The 17323-nt window shown below is 39.4% G+C and overlaps 1 protein-coding gene across 1 annotated transcript in view; it reads right to left on the minus strand.

Annotated features, from left to right (window-relative positions):
• The window catches only part of ches1 (checkpoint suppressor 1), a 58201-nt gene extending 57813 nt beyond the window's left edge, over positions 1–388 (minus strand). The window contains exon 1 of the mRNA XM_007252953.4: positions 228–388. The gene's annotated coding sequence lies outside the window, so the exon portion shown is untranslated. The remainder of the gene's footprint in view (positions 1–227) is intronic.
• Positions 389–17323: the final 16935 nt, after the last annotated feature.

Genomic DNA, 17323 nt, shown 5'->3' on the forward strand with positions numbered 1-17323 from the left:
ACCACCTAACTCTAACAGACTCACACACGCACACGCACTCAGCACACAGCACACTAGTGAGGCAAGTATCCTTCTCGAGTTTTAGTGATAACACATGTCCACATTCCTTCACACAAACACTGCTACCAGCATACACACACACCACACACATTCCTCCTTCCTCACCTCACACACCCAGACTGACACAACACACACACACAAACACTGTAGCTCAGCAGTACACTCACCTTTTAATGCTGCTTCTTCCTAAACACACCCTTCCTTCTACATGCACTTCTCCCCTCGATCCTCAGCTCAGTTCCCACAGATAAACCGCTCCATTTCCGCCACACACTCACCACCACAGCAGCTGGGTTCTCCTCTCACTCTCTCTCTCTCTCTTTCTCTCTCTCACTGCCTCTCTCTCACTGCTTGCCTCCTCTCAGCTGTCCACGAAGTCCCCCCAGGTCCTAGTGCTCCTCAAGTTTACTAAAAAATATGTATAACAACATCACTGTTTCCATCAACATCTTCTCAGGATGGAGGAATCCAAAAATCCACTCAAACTCCTGAGGCTGAGGTACCACTGACCCCAATACGTTTGAGGGACCACTAACCCTACTGAGTTTCAGGTACAGCTGGGCCTTGTGAGGTTGAAAAACCACTAACCATTCTGAGAATAAGACTGGCACTTTTGAGAGTAATGAAGCACTGCCCCAAGGGACCACTAAGCCAACTGAGGTTGAGAAACTACTAACCCTTTTGAGTTTGGTGTACCGCTGCCCCTAATAAGCCTAAGAAACCACTGACTCTACTAAGTTTGACGTACCACTGATCTTACCGAGTTTGAGGTACCACTGATCCTATCAAGTTTGAGGTAGCACTGATCATACTAAGGTTAAGAAACCACTATCCTTACTGAGTTTGAGGCACCACAGGCCCTCCTGAAAATTATGAACCACTATATGAGTGAGGTACCAATGCCCTTACTGAGTTTGAGGTGCCACTGACTTGTTGAGTTTGTTGTACCACATATCCTACTGAGTGTGAGAAACTCCTGACCATATTGTGTTTCAGAAACCAATGACCCTACAGAGTTTGAGGGGCTACTGACCTACTGAGGTTGAGAAACCACTGACCTTACTGAGTTTGAGATTCTATTGACCCTACTGAGGTTGAGAAGCCACTGACCCTACTGAGTTTGAGGCACCACTGACTTTCTTGAAAATGATGAACCACTAATTGAGTAAGGTACCACTGATCCTACTGAGTTTCTATTGACTTTGAAGTACCACTTACCTTATTGCAGTTCAGAAACCACTAACCCTCCCAGGTTTGAGATACCATTAATCCTACCAAGTGTGAGGTACCATCAACCTTACTGACTTTGAGGTAGCACTATGCCTACTGAGGCTGAGAAACCCCTGACCCTACTCTTTAAGAGTTTAAGCAACAACTGACACACTAAACTAGAGAGCCTGTGAACTTCTGAGACCTACTGAGTCTGAGTAAAAGTTTCCCAACTATTAAATATATACTGAGTATTCAGCACCAGCACAAATAGGGTTTATTGGTTAGTAGAGAGAATAGAGTGATGGAAGAGTTAGTGTAAACACAACTTAAAAATGCAAACTAATAGAAAGGGTAGCAAAAAGAAAGTTATGGAGGCTGTCCTTCTTGACAGAAAAACCCACTCTTTTGGTGGTGGGTGAAAACAGGGTGTGGATCGATAGTAATCCTGAGTGTAGGAGCTGTTTATTTTGGTAAGTCTGAAACCCGGCAGGCGACTGGCTTCTCACACAGCCATTAATCAGAGAAAGGAGGGGAGCCTGTCAAGAGTCTGCAGCACAACACACACACCAATGGTTTGCTGGAGTCAGAGCTCACACACACCCACAGCCTGAGCTCCACACCCTCCAGGGTGGCAGAGAAAAATACGTTCCTCACAGACCTTTCCAAAAATCTACCTGATCACAGCACTGCTGGTTAACCCTCTGAGGCCCCATGTGCCATTTTCAAGACAACATACTTGTGGGGTACCAGACTGACTGTAGTCTGTTTCTCTCTATGCTGAATTAGCCTCCTTTCACCCTGTTCTTTAATTGTCAGAACCACACAGGACCATCACAGAGAGCAATTGTTTGGGAGGGAGATCGTCTTCAGCACTGCACTGACACCATATGGTGGCGGTGTGCTTGTATGTGTTTTGCTCGCTTGAGTGGATCAGAAACAGCAGTGCTGCTGGAGTTTTAAACACTGTGTTCACTTACTGTGCACTATATTAGATTAGGTCCATCTTGTGTGTATACAGTAGAGGACAGAAGCTTTGTTGCTGTATATTTTGGGTTGGTTATCCTCTAGTCCTGCATCAGTGATCACAGGACACCGCATACAGGACTCTGACCACGGGACACTGTTGTCTGGATGTTTTTGGTTGGTGGACTACTATCAGTCCAGCAGTAATATGTGACACTGGGGTGTTTAAAAACTCCAGCAGCATAGATATGTGTGATCCTTTTGTACCAGCACAACACACACTAACACACCATCACCATTACAACACACCACCCATATAATGCCTGCTTTGTGCTGGTTCTGACCATTGAAGAACTGGGTGAAAAGAGCATATTAAGGAATACAGAAAAAAAACAGAAGGACTAAAGTTATTGCTACAAAAGTTTCAGTATAGTTAACAACTTACAGTTGCATGTGCTTCTTGTCACATTTGCTATAGTTCCTTTTTTGCCCTGCTCGCTTAGTGTTCTGAGTTAAATGTATTTTTTTGTCTTGTTTATATATTGTCTTGTGTGTTTATCATCATATATGTACACCCCCATGTAATTTATCAGCACATCCTGTAGACCTGTCAAACATTCTGATTTTGTGTGTTGTACCAAAATCTTAAATAACATCTCACCCATGTAAGTTAGGTAGAAAAGTGCCATTAAAACCCCTAGATGTCACTTGGCTTGACTTGACATGAGCAAAGACACTGACAGGTCAAAACAGTAGCAGGAAATCACATAGCCTTGATAACATAAATAGCAGCATATCTCATATCTTGGTAATGGTTGAATGCACAAAATTCATCATGGGCTCAGAAGGCAGAGATGAGCCCATGAGAGAGAACCCTGTACACACATACACACAGTGCCAATCACCAAAATCTATTTGTGTACTAATAGCAACCAATGGTGGAGAGTTGTCAGATTGCTAAATATAAGCGAGTGAGTGAGTGAGCTGAAAGCTAGGTCCATGAGGTGCTTCACATTTAAAAACACATGAGTGTGCATACATGGGAACCACAGCAGGGTGCACAGTCTGGACCCATGTGCCGCAGAGAGAATCTTTTGTATTTTTGGGACCACAGGAGACCATGACCCAATTTATAGAATCATTTAGAACGCTTCATCGACATGCATTAAAAAAGCCCTCCAACGCCTGCAGACATACAATAAACACAATCAATGAAGTAGGAAAGAGCTAACAGGCCTTGCTGAGGAGAACAGTGTGTCTGTGAGAGTGTGTGTGTGTGTGTTTGTCTGTGTATTTGTGTGTGTCAGGCAGTCCAAAACCAGAAGCTCGGCTAATGATGACTTCCATCTGGCAGGATGGGCCCAGCAGCAGCAGTAATGAACACCAATCTGGGCCCAAATGAGTAATCGCCACGCTCAGAATCATCTGCTGTTTGTTTATTTATTTGTTTTTCCTCTATTTGTTATTTTATACACACTCAAACAGCATGAATCCCTCTTAGTTTAACTGATATTTTTTTTTTGCAAATCAAGTGAAAGAGATCAAATTTAACAGCCCCTGTTTGTGACAATTTTTTTACATTTTAAACAGACATATATGGACATGCTGCATGTCCTGGGACAAGAACTAGGATTGTGTCCAATGACTTTTTCAATCACATTTTTTAGACCCATGACCATATCAGGCCCCACTCAAACTCAATGATAATTTACATCACCTTGCCATAAGCACACTGTTCAGTGTTCAACTTCATGCACATGATAACACCTCACCACTTACACGGGTGTTTCCACAATGTCCCCTGAGGTAACACTTCCTGATCAATTTACATGCTGCTATCCCATGATTTTTGACAAGCCAATTTTTTTTAAATGTGCTTTTCTTTCCCAAGGTCCTATAATCTTCATATGGACTCTAGAGCAGTTTAGCACTGAAGCACTGAAGTGTAAGGAGTGTGTTTTACTGGCCATGTATTTGTCTTAAAAGAACAACAACAGAAAATGTTTAGAACAGAAATAGATGGTCAGTTTAGAAAAGACAATTTGTTGAATGTTGAATGTATATATTTCCCTGAAGACCTGAATTGACCTCCTTCAGGTGTGTGGGAAGGGAACATCTGCAGGGCGGTTGATCTAACCTAACCAGGAATCTTAATTTTAAAGGCCTGAATTTATTCAGGTCCAAATAAAGAGAGACATTTTCCAGTCTGACCACCAGGGGGAGTACATGGGAATCTTATGTTACTTACATACATTACCTAGGTAATTATACTGTTAGCCAGAGCAAACTTTAAAAATCCCAAAACTGAATATCATATATGTCTTATAAGTCATATATGTATGATTATATCTTGTTATATCAGCCAGAATAGCTGGAAACACTCATGCCGTCCATCATTCATCAAGTTAACATTGTAAACTGACCTCTGTAAAATATCTGTTTTCCATAATGTTAACGGATTGCTGCCACTGTCCCTCAGTGCCTAATCAATGTGCCACGGTCATTTCTAGGTGTTTACTTATTTGCAGGGTTTAATTTGAGCTTCTTTACTTCCAAAGCAGTTTTACATGATACAGTATATGGCCGTTTTGAAAGTTAATTTATACAACCATCTATATTTTTTTTATTAATAGAAAAGAAGCAATTAACCAGGCAAAGAACCATTTAAAGCAACAGTCCATATATTTTGTGGACTGTTGGGTTCCTTTAAACTTTTAAAATGTGTATTGCTTTGCAGTCTTCTCTTACAGCAGCTGAATCTAATGATGACTTTCATGCTCTCTTTTAGTTTGCCAGCTCTCTTTTCGTCTAATTTTACTTATTTCTTTGATTTAACAATGTGTAAAGTGAGCAGATGACCTTTCAGTTAACAGTTTAAAAATATATATATTTTAAGGACTGCTGCTTTAAACTTGGAAATGTTTTTACAGTTGGTCTTCGTTTTAAGGAACCTATTAAGTGCAACCGTTTATATGAGTGTAGACTCCATAATAGCCTAATCCACTGGACACAACAGAAAGCAAGATTTGTCACAGAGAATGCTCCATGCTTATGGTTTTATTATTTTCAACAAGATTCCCTCCCAAATCTGGAATATTAATCACCAGCCTGGATATTATCACTGCTGTATGATCTTTGCAGGGTTGAAGTCTTTGCACACAGCTGGATATCTCTCCTCAGCCTTCAAAGTGTCCTTAGTCATGTGACTGCTCTGGGTTAAAGAGGATCGCTGAACAGAAAGCTCTCCTCTATTTGATCGGCTCTGAAGGATAAATAAATGGCTCTAGCACCCCACAGAGCCAGCTCTCCTAAATAACACCAAACAAACGTCTTCCAGTGTCAAGGGTTCAGAAGCTCTCGGTTTGACAAAGGAGATGTTTTGTAAGTGATGAAATATTAAACCTGACACAAAGTTATTTTTGCTCAGAAGTGATTTGCAACTATGCCCACTGATCTGAGCTCAGAGTAGATAAGGGCACATTCCATCGTTTTGCAACCTAATCTCGGCCTGTCAAATCTGGAGGGTATTAATGCCAAAATGGATCTTTGACCAGATAAAAGTGTTTTTTTTTATGATAGCAAGCTTCTTGTAGATGAATCTTTTACAACCTTTTAATAAGAGGCTATGAGTCAACTAGCGGTTTGTCATTACTATATAGAACCAAGCATATCAGAGAATTTTAATCAAATAATGGATTGCTGTGGGACAGTTGCATGCATTGCATTTTTTTTTATTTTGGTTAAGTCTCCCATGTCACCAATGACATAGAAAATATCTTACATACTAGTTAAAATTGTAGACCCATTTGCTGGAAAGATGTTATTGAAATAATGGTATACATTTCATTTATTTAAAAAGAACTTGGTGTTGTTCGTTATGTATGTTTTTTTTTTTCAAAACGTCACAGCCCTGCCTGTGCCAAAATGACATAAAACTCTTCAAAGATGCTTCTTGTTTCTTGATCCTTTATTTCTCGGTCCTTTTTGTTTACAGTACTAGCTTTGCACCAGTTAATTCAGATACTTTAACGCTAATAAAATTAGAACAAATTAGAACAAAAAAAATCCAAAAGTAATTGTACACAATTACCCTGACTAAAAGGAAATTAAAAATTAGGCTGTTAGCTGGTAATTACACTGGATATAATAAACACTGTATTTTAACACTTTGTAATTGTTTACACACAGGAGAACAAGGCACAGGTGGAACCACTGAAGCTTAAGACAGAGCTTGGGTGAGGATAATATGGGCTGTGGCAGGCTGAGGATGGAGATGAGGATGTGTGTGCTCTATTAAGCTACATACTGAAAGTAATAAGTAATATAGTTACACATACAATGCTACATAAAATGATCTATGTAAAAAACAGTCTGTGCATGCAAATAAACATGTGTATCAGGAAAACCTTGACTTACAATGGATACCGTCAAATCTAATAATGTGTTTTTATAGTTTACCTGTACATTTGAAAATGCTAAAATATTCCTCCAATTCTATTCACAGAATGCATTTTCTGCAGTTACAGTACAGAGTCTGTATAACAGAATGTTATGAATGTAATTTCTCCTGTAAGGATGTTGGGTGGTATCTGCCTGTCATATGCTGAAACCTTCTGATGTGATGCATCCTAATGAAGAAACACACCGAAGGGCGCTTTTACATGATGAATATCATTATATAAATGTGAACAAATGACATTTCACTCTGAAGCATCTCTGTTTCATCCATAGCTAGAGAAAGATAGATAGATGGGTGGACAAATGAACAGACAGACAGACAGACAAATTGACAGATAGACAGACTGTCACAGGAAAGGTGCCAACCCTTACCTGCTGCTGAAAGCTCTAGCCCAAATCCAGTTTTTTTTTTCTGGTAGCTGCTTATAAGCTGGTCTTTAAGGTCAGGGTGTTCATCCAGAAACAAGCATGAGCTTTGCTGGTAAACTTACTGGGTAACCAGTTCGTAACCAGCATAGTACATTTCATTTTGATCATGCATTCCTATGCCGGTCATGATGCTCAAGTTGGTCAACAAGCTTGGTCTTGTTGGTTACAATGGTAAACCATGTTGCTAAGGCTGGTCAACCAGTGTGGCTTTGTTGGTTATGCTGCTCAAACATTTTGATCATGCTTGTCTGGTTAACCAGCTTAGTCAGTTGGTCAGTTAGTTGGTCACCCATCTTGGTTATGCTGGTCAACCAACTTGGTCTTGCTGGTTGACGAGTGTGGTCATGCTGGTCAACTAGCATTGTCAAGCTTGGTCATACTAGATATCTAGCTTGGTGTGGATGATTATGTTTGCAGACCAGCTAAGCCATTACACTAAAACTAAATCATACCCAATGCCGGTCAAAGCTAAGAGGGTCAACAGCTTGACCAGCTTGAGCTGGCTATGCTGAAGTTCAGCTCCCTGGCCGGGCAATCCAAATCCACTACACCAAGAAGTGTCCTTGGCTAGGTCCAAGACTAAAACTAGATTCACCTACCTGTGTTTCGTGTTTCATATGTCAATCTCTCTGGATTAGAGTATCAGCCAAATGCTGCAAATGTACCACTGAATTAAAACAACTGTGTAATTGCATGGAGCTTGTGGAAGAGTGCTTTTAATGCAGGTTAAAGTAAATACATTTCTGTGCGAAATTCTGTGTTCTTGAGTATACTGGTTTGTTCATTTTGTTGTTCAATTTATGAAATACTGTCAAAATGTAGAGCTGTTACATTCAACAATCCTTCTGGATCACTCTGTTTTAGAATGAGTATATTCGACCTAGCACGTACTGAAGGAAATGAAGGAAACTGATTCCGATAATTGGAATATTCATCCCCTTTTTAAACCGAAGCACCTCTGTAAATAAATAAATTGTAAAGAAAAAAAAAGTAAGTGTGAGTCCACGTGCCCTAGTCCATCCATGGTGGGATATAATTAGATGGGAAATTACAGAATGTTATAGGGAGCTAAATCCCCTGGAGGATTTCATTGCTATAAATGTCTCACGAAATGCCAGTGGATGTATCACCATAGCAACAACCCTCTTCTGCACAGGAGAGGCAGGGGGAAGAGAGGCAGTGTGAGGGAAAAAAATATGGGAACAAAAAAGCAAACATAGACATTTTAGTGTTGAAAGTGATACATTATTCAGAAAAGGCCGCTGTGGGTGAGGGGAGGAGGAGGAGGCTTCAGGTCACTTTCAGAGTCACTGCCGTGTGAGGACAAGGACAGCAGAGGCTAGAAACATCCAGTCCACTGCAGACCACTGCCTCACTCTGCAGTCATTATCGTATAAACTGTATAAATAATTACTTCACATTTATAAGACTTCACACTACACATATATCATATTTTTTCCAGCTTAATCACTTTTTATTTTCACTTTTTTATTTCCTGTCCTGCACACATCCACCCTGTTATGACAGGGGTGGACAGAGGATTCTTCCTCACCTTACTCACTCTGTTGTTAAACGTTATATTAGCCTCACTCTATGGTCAGGGGTTATAGTGTATTAGCCCCACTCTGCTATTCAATGTTATAATAGCCTCCCTCTAGTTTCAGGAGTTCTACTGTACACTCTAAGAAATATAAGTACAGATTTGTACTTAAAAGAGTACAAAGCTTGTCGCTGGGGCTGTACCTTATATTGAGGCACAAAAAAGTACCTTTCAGTGAAAGTCCTTTTTTGTACCCATGTTTTTTGTGGCAGTAAAGATCATAAAGATTATAAACATTATCATCAACTAAATATGGCTCAAAAACTTGATGATACAAAATTGTCTGGCTTTCAAATAAAAAAATGTGCAATTTAAATATATATTGTTCATTAGTACAGTGATGCAGAATACTGAATGTACCCTTTGGCTGGTTAAATTGTACAAATTTGTACTTATTGCTGTTAGAAATGACTTTGTACTTCAGAGGGAACAAATCTGACCCTGTAAAGACCAATATTGTACCTTTGAGGGTACAATTATAAAGAGTGTACCTTCGAGTACAAAAAAGTACTCATGTCGTACCTCTGTTTTTTAGAGTGTATGAGCCACTCTGCTGTCAGGAGTTATATTAGCCTCAATTTATGATCAGAGCTTATTTTGGCTTTACTCTGCGTTTAGGGGGTATACTAGCCTCACTCTGCAGTCAGAGGTTATATTAGCCTCACTCTGCAGTCAGAGGTTATATTAGCCTCACTCTGCAGTCAGAGGTTATATTAGCCTCATTCTGCAGTCAGAGATTAAATTAGCCTCACTCTACAGTCAGAGGTTATATTAGCTTAACTCTGCAATCAGAGGTTATATTAGCCTCACTCTGCAGTCAGAGGTTATATTAGCCTCACTCTACAGTCAGAGATTAAATTAGCCTCACTCTACAGTCAGAGGTTATATCAGCCTCACTCTACAGTCAGAGGTTATATTAGCCTCACTCTACAGTCAGAGGTTATATTAGCCTCACTCTCCAGTCAGAGGTTATATTAGCCTCACTCTACAGTCAGAGGTTATATTAGCCTCATTTTACAGTCAGATGTTATATCAGCCTCACTCTACAGTCAGAGGTTATATTAGCCTCACTCTACAGTCAGAGGTTATATTAGCCTCACTCTCCAGTCAGAGGTTATATTAGCCTCACTCTCCAGTCAGAGGTTATATTAGCCTCACTCTCCAGTCAGAGGTTATATTAGCCTCACTCTACAGTCAGAGGTTATATTAGCCTCACTCTCCAGTCAGAGGTTATATTAGCCTCACTCTCCAGTCAGAGGTTATATTAGCCTCACTCTCCAGTCAGAGGTTATATTAGCCTCACTCTCCAGTCAGAGGTTATATTAGCCTCACTCTCCAGTCAGAGGTTATATTAGCCTCACTCTCCAGTCAGAGGTTATATTAGCCTCACTCTCCAGTCAGAGGTTATATTAGCCTCACTCTCCAGTCAGAGGTTATATTAGCCTCACTCTCCAGTCAGAGGTTATATTAGCCTCACTCTCCAGTCAGAGGTTATATTAGCCTCACTTTGAGGTCAGAGGTTATTTTAGCTTAACTCTACAGTCAGAGGTTATATTAGCCTCACTCTACAGTCAGAGGTTATATTAGCCTCACTCTACAGTCAGAGGTTATATCAGCCTCATTCTACAGTCAGAGGTTATATCAGCCTCACTCTGCGATCAGAGGTTATATCAGCCTCACTCTACAGTCAGAGGTTATATTAGCCTCACTCTGCGATCAGAGGTTATATTAGCCTCATTCTGCAGTGAGAGGTTATATTGGCCTCACTTGGCCTAGAGGGGATATTTTAGCATCACTCTGCAATCAAGGGTTATATTAGTCTCACTTTACTGTCAGGGTTGATACTGAATTGGTCTCACTTCTCAGTCACGGGTTACATTAGCCTCACTATGCAGTTAAAGGTTATATTAACAGCATTCTGCCCTAATGGGTTATATTTTTTACCTTACTTTGGTGTCATTAATTATATTAACCTAATTTTGCAGTCAGTTTTGATATCATCTTGATATCATCATAAAGGTAACATACATGTGTCTCACATCAAGAAACTCTGGTGCCATGGTGTGGGTTAAAATTTCATACGATCACCTTTGCTCTTCATTACAGGCACTTTGACTGCTCATCCTTACACTAATAAGGTCCCTCAAAAGACACAAACTGTGGGAAACTGGTAGGATTACTCCTACCCATGTCTCCGAAAACTTCAACACATTTTGCCAAAATAGTGTGACCATGGTACATTTACATATGAGATGCAAAAAGGTTCCCATTTCTTTTTACACTTTTTTACACAGCAAGAACTACTAAGAACCTACAAGGCGTCCAATAATAAAATGCAAACATTTTTTACTACATAAACTTTCCTCTAGCCTCACTGATATATTTGCCACTTTGTGCTATGATTTGACTCCAGTTATCCCTATTAATTTCATAATTAAAGTCCCTTTGCCAGAGTATTCTTAAATTATCCCATATTCCTCTAATTGGATCATATGTTTGTCAGTATTTCTTTGCAGTGGATGGCTGTGGCATCACCAGGGAACTTATATAGTTCCTGATGGCAAAGAGAATATTCAGACAGACCTTTTGAAACATATGTCAAATATGTATAGTGTAAATTATCCTAAGAAACAAAAACTAAAATAGGATGTTTTTACAAATAATTTGTGAAAAAAACACTGATTTGTATTAAATCACTCTCTGTATTGGGCAGCGCAAAGGCAAGCTCTCAGCCCATTATCTAAAGCTCTGGCTCCTGCTGCAGGGTCACTCAGTGGGAGGGTAATGAATAGTGGCAATGAAGTTCATCACGACATGGATGTGTGTGTGTGTGTATGTGTGTTTTTGTGTGTGGGGTGGTGGTGGTGGTGTTACAGCTGGGAGTGCAGTGCGGCAGCCAGGACCTGGAGGAATGGCTGAACACGCCTTCAAACAAAATGATCCATAGGAAGGTGCGCTCTGTCGTCCCCCCACGTCGTGGCTGAATCATCATTTTCTCCGCAGCTTCCTGGGACACAGGATCCCTTTCACTGAGCATCCATCTGTTGCTCCAGCGCAGAGAGATTGAGGGAAGTGCAGAGGTCATCCTGGGCGACCTCATTGCAGTGAATCAAACAGATGGAGGTGCGGAGAATGACGTCATAGCCTGTACACTTCTGCCAAGCACTTTATTCACAGTCATGACAATGCCTTTCTGGTACTTTTCCTGTGGTCATTTTATAGATGCCTTTGCTATGGCATTTTTCTTGTAAGGCTTTTCTAACTAGTTTTTTGTGTAAAATGACTTCTTCTGCCTGCCAGGCCCAATCCCATTTCTAATTAGTTTCTTCAAACCCTTGTTTTTGAGTGTTACTCTGTTAAAAGGGAAGTGGGTGAAATCCTCCTCCTAAGAATTAGGATAACAATATAAGAACCCTGCCAGGCTGATGTGACATCACCTTTTTTTTCCTTAAAAAAGGTGGGTGGTACATCATTTAATTATAATTGTCCAACACAAAAATAAGCTTTTATTAGCATAATTTAATTGTATTTTTGATGCCATCTTGATGCATCCTTGATGTTGACCTTGATGTTGTGTGCAGTCTGTTGCACCATTTATGATGGTAGCTAGCTACCGAGATCTACTGGTAGTGATTTTTTTTGTATTCTTGTAATGAAACAAAATAGACATAAAACATTGAAACTGCATATTAAACTATGGCAATATAGATATTATTGTTATTTTAAACAAGGAAAATACTTTGTGTTTCTTTGTTTGCTTGTGCCACGCCATCTTGCCGGTGATGTCTCATAGGCTTCCATTTGAACTGTTCCTTTTAAAAATCTCTGTTTGAAGAGCCGTATACCCCTTAAACTTAACAACAAGAATCGGGACACTATACCCCTAGACATAAACATGCAAAACAGTTTTTGCCACCTGCCTACGGACTAGTTGCTCACTCTCTACTGCAGATTACATCCGAATTTATATCTAGCACTAGAACTCTGACTAGCAATTTTCTAACTGCTTTCATTGCTGGTGTTGCTATTCACCTGAATATATTAGACCTTTGTGGATGTATAACTTTTTAACATTAATTTAAAAGTTGTTTGACCAGTGGAATGATGGTCCCCCCTTATATGTGGGCCTTGGTCCTCCTAAGGTTTCTGATTCTCTTTCCTGCGATTGCATTTCTGCAAAACTGCTTTGCAACAACATCACTTGTAAAAAGTATACACTATACAAATCAATTTGATTTGCTGAAACTAAAGGCACAAATACAATAATAAAGTAATAGTCATAAAACAAACTACACTGCTCAAATCGGATCGAAAGATTCAACTTAAAAATCCTTGAAAATTCAAGTTTAATTTTATTTTGTTTACTCTGTCCCTCCTGTTCTTTCTTAAGCGCCAAACAGTTAGCAGCAATATGTCCAGACATGTGACAATAAAAACATTCCTTGTCATTAGATCGCAGAGGTGATCAGCTACCAGAAGCAGATTTGGATCTATGTTCGCATGTCTGCTCTACTTTAAATGGTTTAAAAGCCTGTTTGTGGGTGAGAACGAACTTGTCTGCTACAACGGCTGCCTGTAACAGGTGCACATTCAGGGAGACAATTTTTAAGCTCCTTCAGCAAGATCAGTTTGCTCATAAATGCTAAATCAGTAACTTTGCTTGCACTGCACCATTTATCAAACATGATTCCTTTCTCACTCTTGAATTCTACAAATTACATACGTGCCCTACTGACACGTAACACATAGCCATACTTTTACTCAATAAAGAGCATGGCCCCTAAGTACCTGTACGCACTCACAGCAACGTGATTGGATACACGGTTATACAATGGCTTGCAAAAGTAATCATACCCCTTGAACTTCCACATTTTGTCACCTTACAACCACAGACTTAAAAGTACTTCACAGAACAGCTGTATTTATACTGAGACAAAATTACACACAGATGGGCTCTATTAACTAATTCAGTGACTTCTGGAGGCAGTTGATTGCACTGAGTTTTATTTATGAATACTTTTTTATATTTTGAAAACCAAAATCATTTTCTTTCCACTTCACACTTATGCAATACCTTGTGATGGTCTATCACTTATAATCTCTAGAAAATACATTTAAATTTGTGGTTGTAAGGTAACAAAATGTGGAAAAGTTCAACTAGTATGAATACTTTTGCATGCCACTGCATAAAGTCCTTGAGGTTCTCAATTGAATTCAGGTTTGGGGAATGTGACAGCACCAGTGCTTTCAATGTCCTTGACCTGCCTACGTACTCTGACCACATAAGTTAACTGGCATTGACCTGCACCAGGTGGACGCCAGGGACCGCATCACTAGCATAATGTCTGACAATGATTCTGAGAATTTCATCTCAGTATCTAACAGAATTTAGGGTATTGTTGGCTGTCACATGGAGGTTTGTGTGACCCTCCAAGTACAGTATATGCCTCTTCAAACCATAACTGACCAACCACCAAACCGGTCGTGCTAGATGATGTTACTGGCAGCTTAACATTCTCCACAATATCTTCAGCCACTTTCACATCTGTCATATGTGTTCAGTTTGAAGCTGCACTCATCGGTGAAAAGCACAGGGTGTACCTGCTCTCAGGTGTTCTCTAGTGAATGCCAATCATGCTGAAACATTTTGGGCAGTGAGTACAGGTCCCGCTAGAGGACTAGAGGCTCTCATCTGCCTTCATGGAGTCTTTTTCTGACAGTTTGTTCATGAACATGTGCACCAGTCAGTCACCCACTATAGGTCACTTTGTATAGGGCTCTGGCAGTGCTCCTCCTTCACCTTCCTGCACAAAGGAACAGATACAGGTCCTGCATCTGAGTTAAATGTCCTTCTACCGCCCTGTCCTGCTTTCCTCATTTGATGGTCTAAAAGTGTCCTAGTATCTACATTCTCTTATTCTCTTAAGACTGAGCTGGGAGACACCAAACCTTCTTGTAACAGTGTGTATTGTGGATTTGGAGCTGCACTACCTGTGCAACCTGGAAGACCTACAGGTATAGGTACAGGTAATATCCCTATCAGCAATATTTGCTGCTTCATTCCAAAAAACTATAATCTCTCTACCTCAGTAACCACTGTGATCATGTATGTTCTATATATTACAGTATGTTAGATATCTACTGCACTGTTCTGTCTGTTAAACTGTCTCTTTTGCTGTATTTATTGCGTTGTTTTTTAAGCAGTGTATATGGAGAAGTAGACTTATATAAGTAGCTAATTAATTTTAACAGCACAGATAAATTATTCAAGAGCATGACAGCAAAGTTGTGAGATGATTTAATCAGTGTTTTTAAACAAAAAAAAATAATAATTTCTATTACCAAGTGTACTTTTAGTTCTCCATAGTCACTACTGACTGCAGTTTCAGTGGTGTGTATTGTTCCCATATGGAGGCAAAGTGGAAAGTAGACCCCGAATTAAAAATAAAGTGTTTTTTAAAAGCTATTAATTAGGCCATTTTTAATTGGAAAGGCAGTAAAAACATTTCATAATTCATACAGTAAATTAACCACTGCACCTCACTCCTCTCCCCACCTCTCTTCCTGAGCAGATGGAGCTGAAACTCTAAAACAGCGTGATTAATTTATTGCTCATAGCTTGAGAGGTGGTGTGCTGTTTAGGCTAAGGAGAAGCACCGAGCCAGACAGAGATTTCAGCCAAGCAAACCATAAGAAATAAGGAATTTTATTCACTAAAAAAGTATGCCTTGGTGACTAAAATGATCTCTTCAGTATACCTGTTTTATATACCTAATATATTTAATTATTAAACTAATATAAAAATTTAAATAATTTTAAGCTTTTTTTATTTCTAGAAGGAGTGTTCAAGGCATACATCCATGCATGTGGATATTTCTAACGGTGAAATTTTAAAACAACTTTGAAGTATAACTGTCATGTTCTGGTCCTGTCCTGTGTCTTTCCTAGCCTATCTCTGTTGTTTATTTTCCCTTGTGTTTCTGCACATGCTCTGTGTTTTCCCCGTTTCCCTGTAGCTCCGCCTCCTTATTACCTCTTCCGGTTAACTCCCAGTTCCGTTTCCCCCCATGTGTATTTATAGCCAGTGTTTCTGCGGTTCCTTTTGTTAGCCTCCCTGTTTGTTTTTGTTTCCCTGCATTTGTTTTGCTTTATTCGGTTGTTTCTTTGTTTGTTTCTTGGTTTAATAAATATTTACCCCTTATTACCTGCATTTGTGTCCATTCTCCGCATCCTCTCCTTGCTCCTGCATCAAAACTGACAATAACTTCTGCCAGCAGTAAAACATCAAAATACAGAAAAGCTACTGCTTGCTGTCATGTGGTGTTAATATGTGCATAATATGTTGTGTATATCTATATTTAGTTTTTTGCTCCATTTTAATGATAGATTTTTTCTAAATCCTAGCCTGAATAAATTCTGACCGGTACAAGCTTAGCTCAGATATAGCATGCCTCATCTTCTCACTCTGCACTAAACCATACGCAGTGACTTATATCACTTCTGACCTCTAAAAGAGCAGCCAGAAGGATCCGTCATCCGTCAGCTGTAACATTTCAGTCAATACTGTCATCCCCAGTTACATCTTTCCAAGCCCTCCAACCACCAGCTCCCAGACTGGAGAGCAGTCACTGAGACCTTTCACCTAAAAGTTGACATTGAGCTTCAGAGTTACAAAAAAAAAACAAAAATGACATTTAGTTTAGCATTCTCGGTTTACTTTTTACTGGGGAAATTACTGTTCATCACTGTTTACATCATTCAAGCTAAATAATAAACTGAATGCTGAGATGCACAAAAGTCCCTTAAGTTACTGAATAATATGTGGAATAGTATGTAATAAGCTAGAACCATGTTAAGGTGTTAAAAAATGAATCCTTCCCAGTTTCTCTTTTTCTACAGTTAGACTATCTCTCTCTCTCCCCCCATTATTGTCAACAAGAGGCTCAAATGAGATTATATTACACTCTTTCAGCACTATTATACAGCACAGATAGTCCTTGAAACGTCCTGAAAAGGCTAGTCTATGTACACTGCTTTTCCAAATGCACAGTAGTGCTCTTAATACACAGCAATGCTCTAAAAAGTAGTAGAAAGTCCTCCCTGAAAAGAAGGGTGCAGTTACTCCAACAAAAGTAGAACTAAATATCTTTACACACTTTGCTAGAAACATTAAATTCTTGCAGGCATTGTAATATATGTGTCAATGTAGTGTTAAGAATTACTCCAACAAATATATAATAAATATAAAAAATTCACTTTTTTTAACTTTTATTTCTTAGCAGTAGTAGGTGGTATCAGTTGCAGTCCTCATACCCATCTATCAAAGCCATGTATGATCAGAGACCATACATTATGACTTTTAGTCTTTCAGCATATAATGCTGTTATATAATCAATTTAGCATACTAGTTTGTGATCACATAAAACAACCTGCATCTTATTTTGAACAATATTTTTCTTTTTTGACATCAACTGAGTTTGATGATATATGTATCTTTATGAATGCTGCAAAATGATATGGATTTAAACATATTTACAGTGACATCCACTGAATTCTTTTCCTATTTTAAATTATTTTAAAGGAGACAAGGGTTTTGTGTGA

This window comes from Astyanax mexicanus, chromosome 1, assembly GCF_023375975.1.
Source record: "Astyanax mexicanus isolate ESR-SI-001 chromosome 1, AstMex3_surface, whole genome shotgun sequence".
NCBI lineage: Eukaryota > Metazoa > Chordata > Actinopteri > Characiformes > Acestrorhamphidae > Astyanax > Astyanax mexicanus.